Source organism: Malus sylvestris, chromosome 10 (genome assembly GCF_916048215.2).
Source record: "Malus sylvestris chromosome 10, drMalSylv7.2, whole genome shotgun sequence".
NCBI lineage: Eukaryota > Viridiplantae > Streptophyta > Magnoliopsida > Rosales > Rosaceae > Malus > Malus sylvestris.
The window spans coordinates 13,544,005-13,565,919 of record NC_062269.1 but is presented as its reverse complement, the minus strand read 5'-3'; the positions used below and the strand labels follow the sequence as shown (position 1 = coordinate 13,565,919).

Sequence of the window (21,915 nt, the reverse complement as noted above, 5' to 3'; positions counted from 1 at the left end):
GATCCAAGGTGAGTGTGCGGTGCGGGAGGTGAATGATAGGAGCATTTTTATGCGACTTAATTGGCTTGTTCTCATGCATTTATGTTATTTTTCCTTAGTTAGTTTAGTGTTTAAAGTCATTTTCGTGCAATTTCAGGTTTTATTGTCAAAGTATGCAAAAATGAGCAATTTGGAACATTCTAGAGCATTTTTGGGCCAAGATTGGATTGTGCAAGCATGGAGGCATGAGGAGGGACGAATTTGAAGACAAAAGAGGCTATGAACATGCTAAAAATCTGGTGAAACAAATACAAGTTGCAAGAAGGGATAAATTTCTAGAAGGATTGACCAAAACTTCACTCAAAACCAAGAAATTCTTCAATGCCGTGGGCATTGATTCACTTTCACCAGAAATTTGAGTGATGATGCAATGCTTAAATCACCATGACATGTGAGTGGATGATGCAATGCTTAACTCACCATGACATGTGAATGGATGACTCAATACCTAACCCACCAACAATTCCCACTCTTGCCGTGCTCACCTACTCAATTCCACCAGAATTTTGTGTTAAACAAGTCCATCCTTTTCCTATAAATACCATGGCAGCAACCTCATTCAAATCATCCAGAAATTAACCATTCTCCAAGCGTTGCCTTGCCTTTCCCTACATATCTAAACTCCTTCCCATCCATTCCTCCACATAACCAACCCTTCAAAACATCACTCCAACCTTGTGTTGCAACAAAGAAGAAGAGGAAAGTTCTTGTAAGTGCTTGCTATCCAACATGGATCGTTGGAACGTTTAGGTGTTTTCTTTCTTTTGTTTTCAATGTATAATTCTATTTATCTTTGTTTTGTGAACATGAGGAACTAAACCCCTATTTAGTTAGGAGGAAGTTTGAAGCCATGAACATGCTTGTGATATGAATTGATTTCTTCCAATTGTGATTTGATAAGTTGTGATTGCAATTCAATTATCTATTTTCTTCATAACTGATTCTTGTATGTTTATTAAGGATGCATACTTAGTTTTCATACATGAATTAGATGCTAGAATATAAATGAGTTTCACCTAATTGTTACAAGTTTATATTCATGAGTAGTGAAGGTTGCTTGTCACAATCGCGTTAATTGAATTCTTGACAAACGTATCATGCATTCATAGTTACAATTGCCTCGTCAACACTTATGATTTTCATTGAACGTAATGATCTTTGATTGTATCTCTATTATGCATTCATATAGGGGACTTTTAGAGAATAATTTGGATTGTCGCATGCATTCATCCAATTCAATAAGTAAAGGAAAATCTGAGGGTTAATTTGTGCATCACGGTCAATCTGGGGTGTTGAGCATCATAGTTTATTGAAAAGCAATTGGAAATCGATTCATGTACAAGTGTGTCATGTGTGAAGAACGGACCTCTAACTAATCTATCCATCATCTTATTTCTCAAATTCGTTTTATAATCTTCCTAGCTAAAAATCTATTTAAGTTTTAGTTTATTTGTTTTACTTTCAACTTCACCAAACCCAAATCCCCCTTTTACTTTCTTGTTTTAAAAGTCTTTGGTTTACATTTTTAACTTTGTTTCTTTTTGTTTTTGAGTCAGTTTAGAGGTTTTAGCAAGCCCTCCTAATCCCCGGTTTAGAACGATACCCTACTTACATCTATACTACAATTGTCAAAAAGAGGGTTTAATTTGTGTGCTTATAATATTTCGCATCAGTGAACGATCACATGAAGGCTGGCTCTAATCCCCGGGTGGGAGCACTAATACCGGGTGCAACCCTGATGAGCTCTAAATAAATATATGCATACCAATGCAACACAACCCATTTAATCACATCATACTCACCTAAAGCTTACCTGAGTCTCCACAACATCACACAATATCATTCACAAGTATAACAGTGCAATACTCAAAGTGCAACTCATTACGACATGGCATTCAAAGCATAAATCATTTAAGAAAATGTTCTGGAAACCATATCATATGTATAGAAAGAAAATGCCCACTCACTGATAAGTAGCAGGATAGTAGCCCCTAGCTTCGCTTTGGGCCCCGGCCACGCCCTCACAACTTTGTTTCTGGGAACTCACGCAATAACTTCTCGGTGGGTCACTCATCATGGGAATGCTCTCGTCCGAACTCGCTTAACTTCAGAGTTTCGATGGAATCCGAAGCTAGTGAGTTCCCAAAAGGCCTCATGCTATAGGAGGTAGGCATGTACATATAAGGCACATCACCCCCTCTCCATTAGTCGATGTGGGATGTTACAACTATTATATCAAATCAAATATCATATTTTTTTTAGTTATTTAACATATTCACAGCAGTTTATATAAAATTTTACCAAACACTCAGACATTTTTTTTTTTTTTACAAAACAAATGTTTATCAAACACTCAAAAACTTTATATTACAGTTGTTTATTCTCACAGCTCACTAGAATTAGTTTTCTTAAAAGCACAATACCAAATTAACCCTTAGTCTCTGAATTATCACCACATGAAAATTAGGTCCTTAAAATATTTTTCAAACCTCTTGCACATAATGGGTTATTAACGTAATTTCATATGTTAAATAGTTAGGATAGTTTTTTGGGAAGAGCTATTAACACTACAAAAAATTATTATTTAATCCATGAAATAAGTAAGAAGAGTACGCTGACTTTTTTTTTTGGTTGACAATGGGGCATAGGTGTGACGACCCGTCCCGAATTAATGTATATTTTTATCCTCGGATGTGTGGAATTGACGATTATACCCTCAAGTCGTAGTGACATAGATGTACATTTATAGTTTTAAATTATTTTTTTAGCAGACATGAGTAAATTATACGCGACGTCACGAGAGCGTTGACATGAGTTAGGGCTGAATTGGGTTCGTAACGAAAATGTTACGAATAAACGATTGTGTAGTCGGGCTAAGGAAATGGTCCAATCATCATACCTCCTACTTTCTTGGGTCCAATTAGAATTGTGGGTTTGTTTTGATTTAAATTGTTAGCCCTAAACCTTATGGCCCAATCAGGGCCCTACTCTTTTAATTCTGCCCAATCCCGTTACATACACATACACCACACGTACAAACTTTCTCTTCTTCTTCTCTCTTCTTGAGTCTTCTCCCTTGTCTATACAATTCGAGCCTTCAACTCTCAAATACCATCCAAACTTCATCGATTGAGCTTAAGCTTTGCACCGACGTGTTTTTGGTGAATTCACGAACCTATCCGTACCATTGGAACAAAGAACGGACCATGGGAACCCGAGAACCTAAGAGCTCCGGCGTGGTGCTCTGTTGCTCTGTCGTGATCGTGGTTATTTCACAGAGTTTTAAAGCTTAAGGGAGTCTTAAAACTGCTCCATAGAGACATGGGAACAATTTTTGGGAAGATTTGGACGTCGGGATAGGTCAGTTCCACGAGTTGCAGACTTAACCGGAATATTGAAGGATTTTCCGGCCACTTTTCGTCGGTCTTAGGACCTCTAAGAGGTAAGATCATGTTCTACTAGTTCAGGGCTTCAAATGGATATAACAATTGTGGAATTTGTTAGAAAAACGAAGAAGATATTGAAGTTTTACGATTTTCCAGTTTCCGGTGACGCAGCGGTGGCTTGCGCTGGATTCCGGCGAACCATCGGAGAAGGAAGGAGAATATTCCGTCAACTTTGACGGAATATACTAACGGTGTCAGGTAAAAGTTAACGGTTTATGCTGCGCGTGAGGGCGCGTGGGACGTCGAAAAATTATTCTAAAAATATGGGGATGCTCGTGGTGTTAAGTAGGCCACAATGGTATATTCAAACACCCCAATTGAACAACGTATGAGAAATTATTATACGGTTTTGATTATGTGCTTAAATTAACGTTAAATCAATGGTTTCACATATAGGCGAGACGTTCCTAGAAGACGAGCGTAGCCAGGTGAGACTCGGGGGTTACGACCCAGCTACATACCAGTGAGTGGGCTTTTGGTTTTATATATATACGTATATATGATTTTCCTTTCCCCAGAAATGGTTTTAAATGAAATTATGTTTTAAATACTATGTCGATTTCATTATATTTTAGTATATGTATTAGTATAGATATGCATATTATTGCATGGTGCTGCAGACACACAGGTAAGCTTCAGGTGAGTACATATTGATGATAGTGATTGCAGTGTGTATGGTTATGTTGAGATACATTTAGTGTTCATTATCCTGCACCTTGTTGTTAATGCTTCGCCCTAGGCCAGGGCCTAGCCTTCATGTGATCATTCACCTCCTGCACCGTACGCTTACCTTAGATCCAAGGCAAGTGCCAGCCTATTGTATAGACCACCTTAGGTGGTTTCGACTCATAGGTGAATTGAGATACTTCGCACAACCTTCACGTGATCATAGCACTTGAGTGTATTTATTTGCACCTAGCCTGTCGTACATACCACATTAGGTGGTTTCGACTTGTGTGCAAGATTTGGTAGATGAGCTATAGATTCAGCCGTACAGGTCACGCTAGGTGACTCCGGCTAACATATCACTTTATATTGATTTATTTCACCTGGCTTACTTATTTCATTGCTGAGATACTTGACATGGCATATACTTGGTTTTCACTACTCTCGAGCAAGATTTCTATATACGTATGTATTATTATTTTTTGGGAAAATTATACGGGTTTTATGGTGATGGGTTATATATTTTGACAGTGAAATGGTTTTGAAAGGTTTTATTTTTGCCCACTCACATTTTCTATTTTTGCGCCCCTCCAAGTTCTAGTTTGAAGTTCGTGTTGGTGGCTCACGAGGACTCTACGGCGGTTCTGACAGACATCCATCAATGTAGAGTTTTCTTTCATATCCTATATAATTAGTATTTAGCCACTGGATTGCACTTTGGTACCTACGCTCTGATTATGTATATCTACACTCTAATACTTCCACTCATATTTGTATACTTACCTAGTGTAGAGTAGCTAGTTTGGTTTTTACTTACCCACATTATCTTATCACCTTCACTTCCGTACGTTGCACATGGCTACGTCACCCTCACATGACGGCCATCATACCTCGATTTAGGTCGGGGTGTGTCAATAGGCCCGAAAAAAAGAAGAAGATTATAATAGAATATCATGAGGCCACGAGATCTCAGCTATATCTACAACTAGCAACCGATGACAAGGAGGAGCTTGTTCACAAAATGCTTGAACCAAACTATATGACAAACCCAAACAAGCCAAATCATTAGCCACAAAATTCTTTTCACGATAATAAGCTGACTTTTTTTTTTTTATAATGCTAATAACAATTTTCTTTTATAATATTAAAATAATATATTTTGAAGGGGAATGTAAGGATAAAGCCCCACTCTCTCTTACAAGCACACACAAAATTATTTATTTTTTGGTTAATGAACCCTCACTTGTGTAACAACTTTTTATTGGACGACCTTACAAGCCCGACCAATTGGTGCTTACACTGAAGCACTCATCATTTTTTATGCAATGATATTTTACACTTAGGGATGAGGGGTTTGGGCTTAAGTCACACATTCGACCATCTGTAATAATTAGGTATCAATTTGACATCCAAATGAGTGAAACATGAGATTTCTCATTTACAAATAAGAAGAAATATCATTAAATCATAGTACTATTGATCACACTGATCATACTTTAAAACCAAATTTTCTAATAAATTGTGGAGTTATCTATGTAAGTGACATGATGACATCCATTGACGTGGTTCCGAAGATTTAGATACAAGTGCCATCCATCGTGTAATTGTTAAGTTGTAGAAGTGGGGGCAATCGTATTTTATAAAAAAAATATGTGCTTTCATTGTGCACTCAAGTTTGAATCTTTGTAGAATTTTGAAATTGGTTTAAAAAAGATTATCGCTTGTATAAAAAAAAAACTTTAGTTTTAAAATAATTCGATTCACATTCTTTGTACCTCTACATATATAATATGATAAGTAATGTAACATATCAACTTTACTTATCATAAAATCCGATTTAGGGACTTAAAATTAGATTATATATATATATATAAGGGTGAGATTATATTCACACACCCCAAATTACTTTTTCTACACCTTTTTAATTTTTTAATATTTTCCACACACCACTAACACTTGATAGAAAAATATTAAAAAATTAAAAGGGTGTAGGGGAAGTAATTTGAGGTGTGTGAATATAATCTCCTTATGTAGGGTTGTTGGAAGCCTTAAGAGAAGGGATCCCTATTTTTTTTAATAAAAATGGGAATTAATGGTTGGGTCCCAATCGCATCGAACTTTAACGATTCGAATCGTCTATTTTTTAAGTTATACCTCATAGATCATCCTTACAAAATATTAGCCAAATTGGAAATATTTGAGGCATTTAATTGAGTTCATAGAAATTGACGAATACTTTGTTCTCTAAGAAATTGTTGATCCTAAAAACTACCAAGCCTACGTGGCGCGCAGGCCGAGTAATTAATAAGCTAACTACGTCATTTGGTTATGTGTAGGGCGTGCCAACTCATTGGCCGAGCTCGGCCGGGGAATAAAATGTGTTGTGTTGTGTTGAGCGCGCTTCTGACTTCTCGATTTTGCGAATGTGGCGGAGGAAGGAACACGTCTCGGCCTTCGGGTTATAGAGCATGAAGACATGGCTGCTAGTCTTGCTAAGTTCACGGATTGTCGGCGCCAGGTTTGGTCACGGTGATTATATTCACAAGAGTATAAGTGACACACCCCGTCCCGAAGGAGGGCATGCTGGCCGTCACGTGAGAGTGACGTAACCATTTGCACAGTACGGAAGCTTTAATTATACAATTTATAAGTTGATACACCCGAATGTGAGTCCTAATTTTGTCCAATCTGTCAGAACCCCGCTGTATTCCTCGTAGTCACCACACCTTTGTGATTCCTGAACCTGGAGGGGCGCAAAACCAAAATTGAGTGGGTCAGTAAAACAATTCTTTTCCAAATCCAAACATTTCTCAAAACGTTGTAACCCCTCTCCGTAAAACCTGTATACTTTCCCAGAAATGTAAAATATAAATATACATATATATTCTCAAGACTTCAAGTCGTTAACTCAACATTTTCATAACAATTATGCCATGCCACATCATCTCAACATTTCTCATATTAATTATGCCATGCCACATCATCTCAACAATAATAAGGTATGAATGCATAAACATAATCATATCAGGTGCAAGAAAGTAATCAACCGTAGGCCCTCTAATAGCCCTGTACGGTTGAACCTAGAGCTCAAAATCTATCACTATCACTCTACCGGAGTCACCTCTGTGACCTGTCCGGCCTTCTGCACACAAGTTACGCTCTAGTGCTTCTCATAAATCATCTGTGCACATAATCTAAGGTCACCCACCAGTCGGAATCTCACTAACACTCTCGCGACTGGCCTGTCGTACCCACTCCGCGTGGACTGTACGACTAGCATCTACTTGGATCCAAGGCGAGCGTGCGATGCGGTGAATACTATAAGCACTAAACCATGGTGCAGGATTTAAGCTCAATATATATCATCATCATCATAACAGTAATTAAATACTCACATGTGCGTCCACCGCACCATTTCATACATATGCATCATACATCAATTCTTACCTGTGCGTCCACCGCACCAATTCATACATATGCATCATATATTAATTCATGCATGGCATTTCAACTCACATTTCTATATACTTTTCATATCAATTCTATGCATGGTATTTCACTTCCCGTTTTTCCACATAACTCATATGCATTTCATTTTAAACATATTTTCATTTCAATTCAATTTCTGGGAAACGTCAAGTATATATATATATGGAAAACAAAACTGCCCACTCACCTGGAGTTCGCCCTACAACTCCCTAGCACAATACGCCAAGGCGTCATGACAATCGGCGCCTAAAACAATAATCAATTCCAACCTCAGAATTCATATCGATAGAATATATAACTTATATAAAATACGTCACTACGTAGATTGATCCGGAAGATCCACAAATCGGATTCCCAATCTGTAAGTTCCAATAATCCTCAAATATTACGTAATGCAACGTATCAAAGTTTGGTGACGATCCAACGGTCGGATCGTCAATTCACATTTTCACCTAAATGTGAAAATTATAAAACGTTATTTGAACACCTAACCAACAATCCTCAATAACTTTCTCATACGGTGTTCAATTTAGGTATATGAATATACCACAGTGAACTACTCGACGTCACGAACGTCGACATATTTTTAAAATAATTTTATTTTTATTTTTTATTTTTACTGTAGCACCTTCTTCTTCCTTGGGTCGCCGGACTGGTTTTTCCGGCGGCCGTTTTCTGGGCAGTTTTTCAAATTGCCATAACTTTGTCATTTCTCAACGAAATCAAGTGATTCAAAAACGAAAGTTGTAGCCCTTGAAGAGACAAAGAGAATGGTACCTTGCAAAACACCTAGTTCGCCGTGGTTTGGCCGGAAACTGCCTCGAAAGCCTCGGAAGTCGCCGGAAACTGGGTATTTTTCAAATGAGTATAACTTCTTCAATACTCAACGAAATTGAGTGAAACAAAAAGGAAAGTTGTAGTACTTGACGAGACGAAGAGATTGATACCTACCTCGACTCCTAACTTGCCGGATATTCGCCGGAAAATGCCTCGAAAGCTCCGGCTAAACTTTGAACTTGTCGATCTCCGTGTTCTTACGTCCAAAAACTTCCAACGAAGCACTCCGAGCATCCTTGGGACTTCCTAAAGCTCACTATGAGCTTGGTTTGGCCTAAAACACAACCAATTCAAAGCTCATGAACAGTACACATTCACGGAAACTTTAGAAACTAGGGTTTTTCAAAATGAAACTTACCTGAAAATGGTACCTACGTGATCGTGAAGTCCTCATGGTTGCAATGGTGGTCTTAACTTGGACGTTCGTGGAGATTTGATTGTGGTTTGTGTGTGAGTCCGTATGTTAGAGAGTAAGAGAGAGAGAGAGTGAAAATCTGAAATGGAAGAAGAAGAGAGAGAAGGAAAGGTTACGGAAAATGGGGAGGAAATTAGGGTATAGGACCCTACCTAAAGTCCAACACAACAATAGCTTAGAAATTTTAGGTAAAACAAACACCAAAATTACGCACCTTAATCCCGTTCAAGGGCGTTTTTGTAATTTCACGTCCTGGGAATTAAAAATTCCGGGACGGGCTGTGACAATCTCCCCTCCTTATAGAATTTCGTCCCCGAAATTCCAGCCACCAACCAAACTCTCAATACTAAAAAAAAAATAGCCTCGGATACATATCTCTCATCCGTTCTTTTGTCTCCCAAGTAGCTTCTTCTGCTGAATGGTTCCTCCACAATACTTTTACCAAGCTCACGGTCTTATTCCTCAGAGTCTTATCTTTCCAATCCAGTATAGTCACTGGTTCCTCGTCAAGTCGAATCCGGATTAATCTCCAAAGGTTGAACCAGAATCTTATGCGACGAATCCGTAAAATAGGGACGGTGCATCGAAATATAAAATACGTTATACACCTTAGCCAACTCTGAAGACATCACCACTTGTATGCAACTTTATTGATTCCTTTAGTGATAAAAAAAAATGGTCTGATGTGTCTAAATCTTATCTTGTCTCCTTTCCAATTCTCGCCATTTCTGTTCGTGGTGAAATTTCCAAAAATATCAAACCATTTACCTTACACACTCGATTAGTGGCATATCCATCTGTTAGTCTCTTTTGCCATTCCTGGCTACCTTCAGGTTAAACTTAATCACCTGAATACTTTGAGGAGACTCATCCATAGTCTCAGGGTCTACTAAAACTCTTTCTTGATCGAATCTTTCTCTACCCAGAAACATTCCATTCACAAGTCATCAAAAACCGACTCACATGACACATTTCATGATCCTTATGGCGTTACTTCGGAAACTGCACAACCAACATACTTAAGAAACTCAGCAGTTCCGTAAACCAATTCTCTTTTCCATAAAACAAATAAGTAATGTTGCACTGTCTGGGAAAGGTTGTTACTCAACACTGGAGTAAATGTACTAACTTGTTACTTAACAAGTATAACTTCTTCTCGATCTTCCATTCTTAATTTTTCTTCCGTTGGTTTTCAATCCACAAGATGATACTCTTGCCAAACGTGCCAGACATTAATCTTACTGTAGTCTTCTCACCAAGTGCTTGAGCTAGAACAAACTTTACGATCACCCTGATCGTACAATCATGTTCATTAAGCAATACAATTCACTTTCGCTGCCTCATATCAAAATCCTTCCAAGTAATGGATATTGAAGACTTTTTGGATTCGTAAAAATCTTGCATTCTTACCAAATATAATGCCTTCATAACTTCACAGCAAGAATGGTAATCATGACTTCCAAGTCACCCGTAGGGTAATTCATCTTATGAGATTCCATTTATCGTGAAACGTATGCAATCACCCTAACATTTGCATCAACATGCATCCAATACCATTCAAGAAACATCACTAAAAATTTATGATTACCACTATTCTCTGGGAATACCAAAATACGTGCATGAGTGAGGAAATACTTCAGTTGTTGAATCCTTTGCTCACAATTTCCTTCCCACTCATACATAACCTCTTTTCTCAACAGTCTCGTCAATGACAAAGCAATGACTGAAAAATCTTTCACAACCATCCAAGATAGCCTGGTAAGCTAAGAAATTCCGAATCTCAATTACAGTTCGTGGTTGTTCCAATTCCTCAATTTCTGCTATCTTTTAAGGATTCACTTGAATACCTTAAGAGTATATAACCAATCTCAGAATGCCACCTGATTCACCTAACTTTAGCATTTGCTACTTAGCATACAACCAACGTTCTTCCAATCTTTGTTCCACCGACTTAATACGTTTACATGCTCTGCTCTGGCTCAGAATATGCCAGAATATCTTCAATGAAAATGATATCAATCTATCAAGGCATTATTGGAATACTTCATCCATCAACTCATAAAACAGCATGAGTATCCACATAGCATCACCAAACTTCATAAGGACCATAACAAGTCCAGAAAACCATCTTATGATCAACGTCACTTATAATATTCAATTGGTAGTAACCAGATCTCAATTCAATCTTTGAATCTTCGCAATTACTTCTAAGCTGGTTAAATAAACATCAGTACATTACCATGGATAACGGTTCTTAATCGTTACCCGACTCCATTGTCTATAATCAATGAACAATCTCTAAGTCCATTTTCTTTCTCACCAACAAACTGGGGCTCCTCAAAAGTGTTATACTAGGTTGAATAAAACTTTTATCAACCAATTCTTTCAACTAAATTTCCAATTCCCTTAACTCATCATGAACCAATCTCCAATATAAATTTATACCTGGCAACAAATCAATAATGAACCTCATATCTCTGCCTGAAGACAATCCAGGTATACTTTCAGGGAAGACATCAAGAAAAGTCTAACTCTTTCGACATTATTCACACTACTCCAAACAACATCATTTAGCACCACATGAGCTAAGTATTTTTGACAGCCTTTCGAAAACAATCTCTTTGCTCTCACAGCATAAATAACAGCCTGACTCAATCCATTTTGCATACTTACAAAAGTAATCTCTGTTCATCCAGATCGACGGAAAGTACTGGTTTCCCATAACATTTCGTCTTGTCACAATTATAACCAACCAATCTAATGGAACAAAATTAACTGATACAATATATATTCTATTATTATTAAGCATTCCAAATAAGTACAATACTAACATAAAATAATCTACCGGGTTGCTTGCTTAACGAATCCACGAATGAGTTATTAATATTACGGTCTGCAGCCCGCAATACTGATAAATCATCGTTGTCTCGATAAGTAGGCAACCACTCTCAAAGATATAACATTACTATTTTGTCACTCAATGCAAAATACATACACTCATCTCAACTACATTTATTTACTACTCTCAAGGTAATAACATACATAATAAGAAATATATCAGCCGAAGTCAACTAGAATGACCAATACGGCTGATTCAACTCTTATCTCAATAATACGTCGGCCGGATCCACTCCGCGTGGTCGGTACGGCCGAGCCTATAACTCACTAATTTCTCATGTGTCAATCGAATCCACTTCTCATGGTCTGTACAGCTGAACATATAACTCATCAAATCTCTCTGTACTCACGGTCAATCCGACCAAACTACTAAGTCCATAACTCTGCTGAATCGACACTATGATATCATGGAAAATTATTGAGTACAACTGATTCTAGGGACGATTCACAATTCTGTGTCCCCTCTGTTCACATAAACACATTCATTAATTTCACATTTCCCAAAGTGTTAATTTTGTACCTGCTGCACAAGGTACATTTCCTTTACTCGAGACACCTTGTCTCAAATATCTGGGATTACCAGTATATCCATCACTTTTACTCTGACCAGCGACATTAAAACCTCAGCTGGAAGAATTAACTCTAGCTTCACTTCTTTCGAAGCTCTGAATCTTTCTATATCCTTGATATGACGAATCATTAACTTTATCGTCAACTTCCTTGATTCACATTTGCAAACTCTTGCTTACTACCATCGATAAATGCCGGAGGGATAAACTTTTCCTTAAAAAAATTTTAAATCGGCTGATTTCTCTGGTGACAACAATTAACATTCCTGTTTCCACCAGGATACAATTTCATACCCAAAACCAGGTAGTCGTCTCGACCCACCTGTCAAAAGGAAATTTCCTTTAACTTGCATATTCCGAAACATCTTTTCCAATTGGTTAATCCGTCACTTCGTTCCCTCAGGTTGATCATTCCATAAGGTGATTCAAATTCAACTCATAACCCGTCTTAAAATGTCCCTTTAGACAATAGACTGAATCACCATAGTAATAGTTTCCCCCAAAACCGCTAAATTAGGGAGACTAAGTTCCTCTAACTACGTGGTTTGCTACGAGGCGGTGTAGTTCTGACAGAATTCACTAGAACTTCTCAAAATGTCCAAGATTGCAACCATGCTCTGATACCAACTGACACACCCCGTCCCGAAGGAGGGCATGCTGGCCGTCACGTGAGAGTGACGTAACCATTTGCACAGTACGGAAGCTTTAATTATACAATTTATAAGTTGATACACCCGAATGTGAGTCCTAATTTTGTCCAATCTGTCAGAACCCCGCTGTATTCCTCGTAGTCACCACACCTTTGTGATTCCTGAACCTGGAGGGGCGCAAAACCAAAATTGAGTGGGTCAGTAAAACAATTCTTTTCCAAATCCAAACATTTCTCAAAACGTTGTAACCCCTCTCCGTAAAACCTGTATACTTTCCCAGAAATGTAAAATATAAATATACATATATATTCTCAAGACTTCAAGTCGTTAACTCAACATTTTCATAACAATTATGCCATGCCACATCATCTCAACATTTCTCATATTAATTATGCCATGCCACATCATCTCAACAATAATAAGGTATGAATGCATAAACATAATCATATCAGGTGCAAGAAAGTAATCAACCGTAGGCCCTCTAATAGCCCTGTACGGTTGAACCTAGAGCTCAAAATCTATCACTATCACTCTACCGGAGTCACCTCTGTGACCTGTCCGGCCTTCTGCACACAAGTTACGCTCTAGTGCTTCTCATAAATCATCTGTGCACATAATCTAAGGTCACCCACCAGTCGGAATCTCACTAACACTCTCGCGACTGGCCTGTCGTACCCACTCCGCGTGGACTGTACGACTAGCATCTACTTGGATCCAAGGCGAGCGTGCGATGCGGTGAATACTATAAGCACTAAACCATGGTGCAGGATTTGAGCTCAATATATATCATCATCATCATAACAGTAATTAAATACTCACCTGTGCGTCCACCGCACCATTTCATACATATGCATCATAAATCAATTCTTACCTGTGCGTCCACCGCACCAATTCATACATATGCATCATATATTAATTCATGCATGGCATTTCAACTCACATTTCTATATACTTTTCATATCAATTCTATGCATGGTATTTCACTTCCCGTTTTTCCACATAACTCATATGCATTTCATTTTAAACATATTTTCATTTCAATTCAATTTCTGGGAAACGTCAAGTATATATATATATGGAAAACAAAACTGCCCACTCACCTGGAGTTCGCCCTACAACTCCCTAGCACAATACGCCAAGGCGTCATGACAATCGGCGCCTAAAACAATAATCAATTCCAACCTCAGAATTCATATCGATAGAATATATAACTTATATAAAATACGTCACTACGTAGATTGATCCGGAAGATCCACAAATCGGATTCCCAATCTGTAAGTTCCAATAATCCTCAAATATTACGTAATGCAACGTATCAAAGTTTGGTGACGATCCAACGGTCGGATCGTCAATTCACATTTTCACCTAAATGTGAAAATTATAAAACGTTATTTGAACACCTAACCAACAATCCTCAATAACTTTCTCATACGGTGTTCAATTTAGGTATATGAATATACCACAGTGAACTACTCGACGTCACGAACGTCGACATATTTTTAAAATAATTTTATTTTTATTTTTTATTTTTACTGTAGCACCTTCTTCTTCCTTGGGTCGCCGGACTGGTTTTTCCGGCGGCCGTTTTCTGGGCAGTTTTTCAAATTGCCATAACTTTGTCATTTCTCAACGAAATCAAGTGATTCAAAAACGAAAGTTGTAGCCCTTGAAGAGACAAAGAGAATGGTACCTTGCAAAACACCTAGTTCGCCGTGGTTTGGCCGGAAACGGCCTCGAAAGCCTCGGAGGTCGCCGGAAACTGGGTATTTTTCAAATGAATATAACGTCTTCAATACTCAACGAAATTGAGTGAAACAAAAAGGAAAGTTGTAGTACTTGACGAGACGAAGAGATTGATACCTACCTAGACTCCTAACTTGCCGGATATTCGCCGGAAAATGCCTCGAAAGCTCCGGCTAAACTTTGAACTTGTCGATCTCCGTGTTCTTACGTCCAAAAACTTCCAACGAAGCACTCCGAGCATCCTTGGGACTTCCTAAAGCTCACTATGAGCTTGGTTTGGCCTAAAACACAACCAATTCAAAGCTCATGAACAGTACACATTCACGGAAACTTTAGAAACTAGGGTTTTTCGAAATGAAACTTACCTGAAAATGGTACCTACGTGATCGTGAAGTCCTCAGGGTTGCAATGGTGGTCTTAGCTTGGACGTTCGTGGAGATTTGATTGTGGTTTGTGTGTGAGTCCGTATGTTAGAGAGTAAGAGAGAGAGAGAGTGAAAATCTGAAATGGAAGAAGAAGAGAGAGAAGGAAAGGTTACGGAAAATGGGGAGGAAATTAGGGTATAGGACCCTACCTAAAGTCCAACACAACAATAGCTTAGAAATTTTAGGTAAAACAAACACCAAAATTACGCACCTTAATCCCGTTTAAGGGCGTTTTTGTAATTTCACGTCCTCGGAATTAAAAATTCCGGGACGGGCTGTGACAATAAGCACGCCGAACTGGCACCAAACTATACAGACACAAGTACTCAAAAGAGATGTATGTCTTAATGGTGAATGTGGTTCGACCGTCAGAATGCCGAACTCTACAACTTACTTGTAATATCCAACCATAAAACAACTCGGCATTCAATATGCCGAGCCTAGTAGTTTGTAACACCTTACTTCACCGAGAAGGCTAGTGAGTTGAACTCTACCAATAAGGACTCGAAAATCCTTCTTGATCGAGACTTGGATAGATAACCAGTCGGTCTTGACGCAATGCTGTTTATCCAAACTGAAGGTGCTCCGTGGTAGGCTGATTCTACGACAACAGTGTTGTTTATCCAAACTGAAGATGCCACCGGTTGCCTTCACAGTGCTGTTTATTCAAATTGAAGATGTGTCGTCGAGAAAAAGAAAATAAAAATCTCAAGGTTGTTGAGAGGTTTTGTGTAGAGCGAGAGTTTGCGCAGAGCAGCTTGCGTGTTGGATTGGAGAGGCTTTGAATGATGCACTCCCTTATCTATTTATAGCAACAAACTCTCTCATGGCTGAGCTAAAACCACACTCGGATTAGGACTCCTTAACCTAATCTAACTAGGACTCGGCCAATCCTAATTCAATTGGGAATTTGAACCCACCTTTTAAACAAGCCAAATTCATTTCCTGAGTCCTAGCATCCCTAGGACTCCTTATCATACTAGGTCTCGACTACTTCACCTTTATCCGAAATAATCCTCTTTGTAGTAGGATTTGGCCAACCTTGACAGGGCCGGCCCATGACAAGATTCTAAACAAACACCTTTGGGTCAAGGATATTTTTGAGCTCGGCCCAAAATAACATTTTGTGTCCAAACATAAACATTGAAATTTTATCTTGATAATTAAATAGGTAAATGGTTTTGAATTGAATCAAATTTTTGCAAGAATGATCTATGAATCAAGATTTACAAAAATACACGTTTTGGTTTATTGAAGTTCGATATGAAATGGGTCTCACAACTAATCTCCATTTTCTTTCAAGAAATAGAGACCCCTTCCTTTAAAGGGTTTGTAGAGTTGTTTATTTCAATCTTGCTTTTTGTTTAATCTATTTTTGGTACTTAATAGTAGGCCTGGCAATTCCTGACATGACTCGATAACCCGACACGACACGACACGAAATTAACAAGTGTTCGGGTCGACACGATAACGAATCGGGTCCTATCGGGTAACCCGATAAACACCTATTAAGATAACGGGTTGGTTCGGGTATTCACGTGGGTAACACGATACACGATAAGCAAAATATTAATTTTATAACCCTAAAAAAATACTATAATAATTATATATATATATATATATTAATTTAACAATTTTATACCCCTAATAACTATAATAATTATATATATATATATTAAATTAAATATTAAAAATTGGTGACCATTGGATCGGCTTAAATATAAATATCATTCAATTTCTTAAGTGTTATATGTACAAAATAAATAAATTTAAATATACTTAATAAATATATATATACCATTGAACTTAATGTGATACAAATTCTACGAAACTAATTTCAACAATCTAACCGTCAACCTTATTGTATATGCTTTGAGATCGCATTAGTAAAAAAAAGCAAAAAACAAACATTCAGAGATCAAGTAACGGAACAAAACTTTTCGACAGTTATCAACGAAAAATCATGATTTAACGGTTATTTTAACTCCGATTTTGATGATTTTTTACAACTACAATCCTTGACCCTATATGAATACAATGAATGAACTCGATCTTCAATTTAAAATATTCACACTAGTGGATACCACAAAATCTTATGTTATACTTAATGAAAGTATGAATAAACTCTTAAGTGTTAGTGAATCTATTGTTTTGATGAGATACACATTCTACGAAACTAGTTTCAACGATCCAACCGTCAAACATGATTGTATATACTTTGAGATCGCATACACCAAAAATTGCAAAAAACAAACATTCAGAGATCAAGTAACGGGATAAAGCTTTTCGACGGTTATCAACTAAAAATCACGATTTAACATTTATTTTAACTCCGATTTTGATGATTTTTTACAGCTACACTCCTTGACCCTATATGAATACAATGAATAAATTCGATCCTTAATTTAAAATATTGACACTAGTGGATGTGGATACCACAAAATCTTATGTTATATTTAATGAAAGTATAAATAAACTCTAAGTGTTAGTTAGTCTATCGTTTTGATGGGATACGCATTCTACGAAACTAATTTCAACGATCTAACTACCAAACTTGTTTGTGTATGCTTCAAGATCGCATACGCTAAAAATTGCAAAAAATAAACATTCAGAGATCAAGTAACCGAACAAAACTTTTCGATGGTTATCAACGAAAAATCATGATATAACGGTTATTTTAACTCCGATTTTGATGATTTTTTACAGCTACACTCCTTGACCCTATACGAATACAATGAATGAACTCGATCTTCAATTTAAAATATTTACACTAGTGGATACGACAAAATCTTATGTTATACTTGATGAAAGTATGAATAAACTCTTAAGTGTTAGTGAATCTATTGTTTTGATGGGATACACATTCTACGAAACTAGTTTCAATGATCCAACTGTCAAACATGTTTGTATATACTTCGAGATCGCATACGCCAAAAATTACAGAAAACAAACATTCAGAGATCACGTAATGGGACAAAACTTTTCGACGGTTATCAACGAAAAATCACGATTTAACGGTTATTTTTACTCCAATTTTGATGATTTTTTACAGCTACACTCCCTAACCCTATATGAATACAATGAATGAACTTGATCTTCAATTTAAAATATTCACACTAGTGGATACCACAAAATCTTATGTTATACTTAATGTAAGTATGAATAAACTCTTAAGTATTAGTGAATCTATTGTTTTGATGGGATACACATTCTACAAAACTAGTTTCAATGATCCAACCGTCAAACATGATTGTATAAACGTTGAGATCTCATACGCCAAAAATTGCAAAAAACTCACATTCAGAGATTAAGTAATGAGATAAAACTTTTCGACGGTTATCAACTAAAAATCACGATTTAACGGTTATTTTAACTCCGATTTTGATGATTTTTTACAGCTACACTAATTGACCCTATATGAATACAATGAATGAATTCGATCTTCAACTTAAAATATTACACTAGTGGATACCACAAAATCTTATGTTATACTTAATGAAAATATAAATAAACTCTAAGTGTTAGTGAATCTATCATTTTGATGTGATACACATTCTACAAAACTAATTTCAACGATCCAATCGTCAAACTTGTTTGTATATACTTCAAGATCGCATACGCCAAAAATCGCAAAAAACAAACATTCAAAGATCAAGTAACGGGGCAAAAATCTTCGATGGTTATCAACTAAAAATCATGATTTAACAGTTATTTTAACTCCTATTTTGATGATTTTTTACAGCTACACTCCTTGACCTTATATGAATACAATAAATGAATTTGATCTTCAATTTAAAATATTTACACTAGTGGATATCACAAAATCTTATGTCATGATGATTGATGAAAATTGAGGATTTTGTAAAAAGAGTAATGCAAGCTTTGAGTTCCATTGGCAAAGTTTAAACTTTTGAGAAAGACTTCACAACCTTGAAAACAAAAACTCTTTTATTTTGCATATCCTTGCACATTTAATATTTTGTAATAGACTAGTAGTGTATGGATGTTTGTTTATTATGCTCTTATTTTCGAGTGTAGATGTAGTACTTAAACGAAAAATTTGTTTTAATGTTTTGAAATAATATTTATGTGGCAATGTGTGGTATGTGCAAATTTAAGAAAAAAAATTATTTTTCTTAACGGGGTCATAATGGTTCATAATGGGTCGGGTCACTTTACCTGACCCAAACGAAAAATTATTTGTTAAGCACCTGTTCAGATAACGGGTGTGACACGACACGACATGTTAAGATAATAGGTGTTACACGAAAACGATAGAACACGACAGACACGACCCGTTTGCCTGACCTACTTAATAGGAAAAGGCAAAGGAGAAGCTAGAAGAAGGAAGAAGAATGGGCGGAAGCAAGCAAACCCCACATGGATAGAGAGTGGATTGATTGATTATTGGCTTTTTGACACGTGTGTAATCATGTCGAAATGCATGTACCTGTTCGTCTGGCTTTGCTTTGCTTTGCATCGCATCTGTGTCCGACAATACCCTCTGCCACCCTTTCGCTCTCTCCTCCTCCCTCTCCAGTGTGAAATGAGTGAGTGACTGAGTCCACCTTTTCAGAAGCAGCTGGAAGTCTGGTGGTATTTCTTTTAAAACGTATTTTTTGTTCACTTATTTGGTTTTCGTTTTACTTATAAGTGAAATGTATTAGGTTTGAATTTCGTAGATGATGAATTCGATACTAAATTAGATTCTCATTGTATAGCTTAAACAAACTCACCCTCCCATTTGTGTAAAATTATTGTTGTAATAATAAAAACACATCTTTTGTGCTTTTGTTCATCAATAAAAAGATAAAAAAAAGTGTTTTGAAATGGCAAAAATGATTCTCAATAGGGTGTGCTATTTATACACTCTTTTTTACTTCTCATACATCCTTTGTTAATTCTTGTTATTTGATATTCTTTAATTCATTTGATCAGACGACCGCTAATCAAAAAGACATGTAAGAAATAAAAATAGATGTGCGAATAACACATCCCTTCTCAATATTTTCATTTTTAAGAACCCGTTTGGAATTGGTGGATTGCTTATGCAGAAAGTAATGTATAAGTCTGCTCATAATCACACTTGGTAGCAAAATTGTTGTTAGAAGCTTAACAAAATGTTTATTTAGAATTCAAGTGCTTCATGGAAAAGTACTACATTATATATGGTTATATTCTAACTCATGCCGTGGTGTAATAACTCATTTTCGCTATTATGGTAGAGGGTAAATAAATAGTACTAGAAGTGACTTTTTAGATTAAAAATGTCATTTTCGTTAAAAATGAACAGTACCAGGAGTGTTTCGTTAAAACTTCTCTTAAAATTTGGTAGTATGAGTTGGTAGACTGCAATCCGCTCTAGTACTCCTAGTAGAGGTAGCTCATCCTTTTCACTTTGTTTTATCTCTAGTAATCTAATAGAGAAGCCAAAACCTAAAATTATATAAAACATTTAGTTGAATCTTTCTGTTTGTAATTTGCCCAAATAATTTATATCTTAAAATATTCAAAATCTTGAACAATTCTAGCCTTATGAATTTCCAACAACGAATTCGTTAATCCACTTTCGCATAAGCCGGCAAGTGGAGTAATTGAAATGTCTTTTTGACGTTTCAATTAAAACTCAATCTTGGTACTATTCACTTTACTCTTTATTTTGTCATTTTCGTTAAAACTCAAAGTTTAAGCCATTTTCATTAGTTTTCCTAAAAAAAAAAAGAAAATTTTTGAGAGAGATTCACACACCCACAAAATCCCAAAACAGTTCCAAAGCTAAAAACAAAAAAATAAGTAATTACCAAATGTGGTTAATGGGGGAATCCAAATCTGGAAAATTGTTGCAAGACTATATAATAATATTAGAACTTAAATAATTAAAAAAGTTGGGAGGATTTGCAGAGAATTAGAAGCTTCCATTTGTTTTTGTAGTCACATAAAAAGAAAAGAGAAGCCCGAACATTAAAAACCCAGATCAAATTCCAAACCTTCCTCTGTGAGTCTTTTTGACTCCTGAAAAAATGAACTGTCGTAAGCAAACTCTCCTCCACCACTCCCACCTCCATCTCCATGCATAAAATTACAAGCTGCATTGCTACTTTTGTTCTGCATAGTGTCAATTTATCGTAATTTCCCATTCTCTTCTCTCTCATCTGCTCTCTCTCTAGAGCTAATTGAATTGCTTATGACTTCAAACGAACCCACTGGTACCAACCCTCTAGAGGCACGTCATTGACGATATCATAGTTGTACCTGCACCAGATTCCGAACCCAATTGGAAACTGATCAAAATCCAAGATATGCCATTGTAAGGATTGCAAAGTTATACCAGGAGAGAGCGTGGCTAATCAACATCGCTTGTTGGTGATGGATGTACATATCAAAAGAGTGAGACAAAAGAACAAGACTTGGAAGTGCCCAAGGACTAGATGGTGGAATCTAAAAGAAGAAAAACAAGTCATTTTCAAAGAGAAAGTAATCACCCAGTGTGTGTGGGATAGAGAGAGGGAAGCTAGCCAAATGTGGGATTCCATGGCTAGTTGTATTCGAAAAGTAGCAAAAGAGGTATTAGGAGAGTCCAAAGGTTTTGCCCCACACCAAAAGGAATCTTGGTGGTGGAATGAGGAGGTACAAACAAAGGTGAAGGCTAAGAAGGAATGTTGTAAAGCCTTATACAAGGATAGGACCGATGAAAATGGTGAAAGGTATAGAAAAGCGAAGCAAGAAGCGAAGAAAGCT

General features: G+C 36.8%; 2 long non-coding RNA genes across 3 annotated transcripts in view; one reads left to right on the top strand and one right to left on the bottom strand.

Annotated features, from left to right (window-relative positions):
• Window positions 1–6,769, top strand: part of LOC126584677 (uncharacterized) — a 54,652-nt gene extending 47,883 nt beyond the window's left edge. The window contains exon 6 of the long non-coding RNA XR_007610078.1: window positions 6,706–6,769. This is a non-coding gene — a long non-coding RNA (uncharacterized LOC126584677). The remainder of the gene's footprint in view (window positions 1–6,705) is intronic.
• Window positions 6,762–15,456, bottom strand: LOC126584674 (uncharacterized). 2 transcript variants are annotated; one of them, XR_007610064.1, is made up of 8 exons: window positions 15,118–15,456; window positions 14,700–15,033; window positions 14,110–14,168; window positions 8,836–13,176; window positions 8,592–8,751; window positions 8,418–8,486; window positions 7,828–7,886; window positions 6,762–6,894 (listed from the first exon to the last, which is right to left on the bottom strand). It is a non-coding gene; the product is annotated as an uncharacterized LOC126584674 (long non-coding RNA). The 2 variants fall into 2 exon arrangements; XR_007610063.1 differs by having other exon boundaries at window positions 8,418–8,751.
• Between the last annotated feature and the right edge of the window lie 6,459 nt (window positions 15,457–21,915).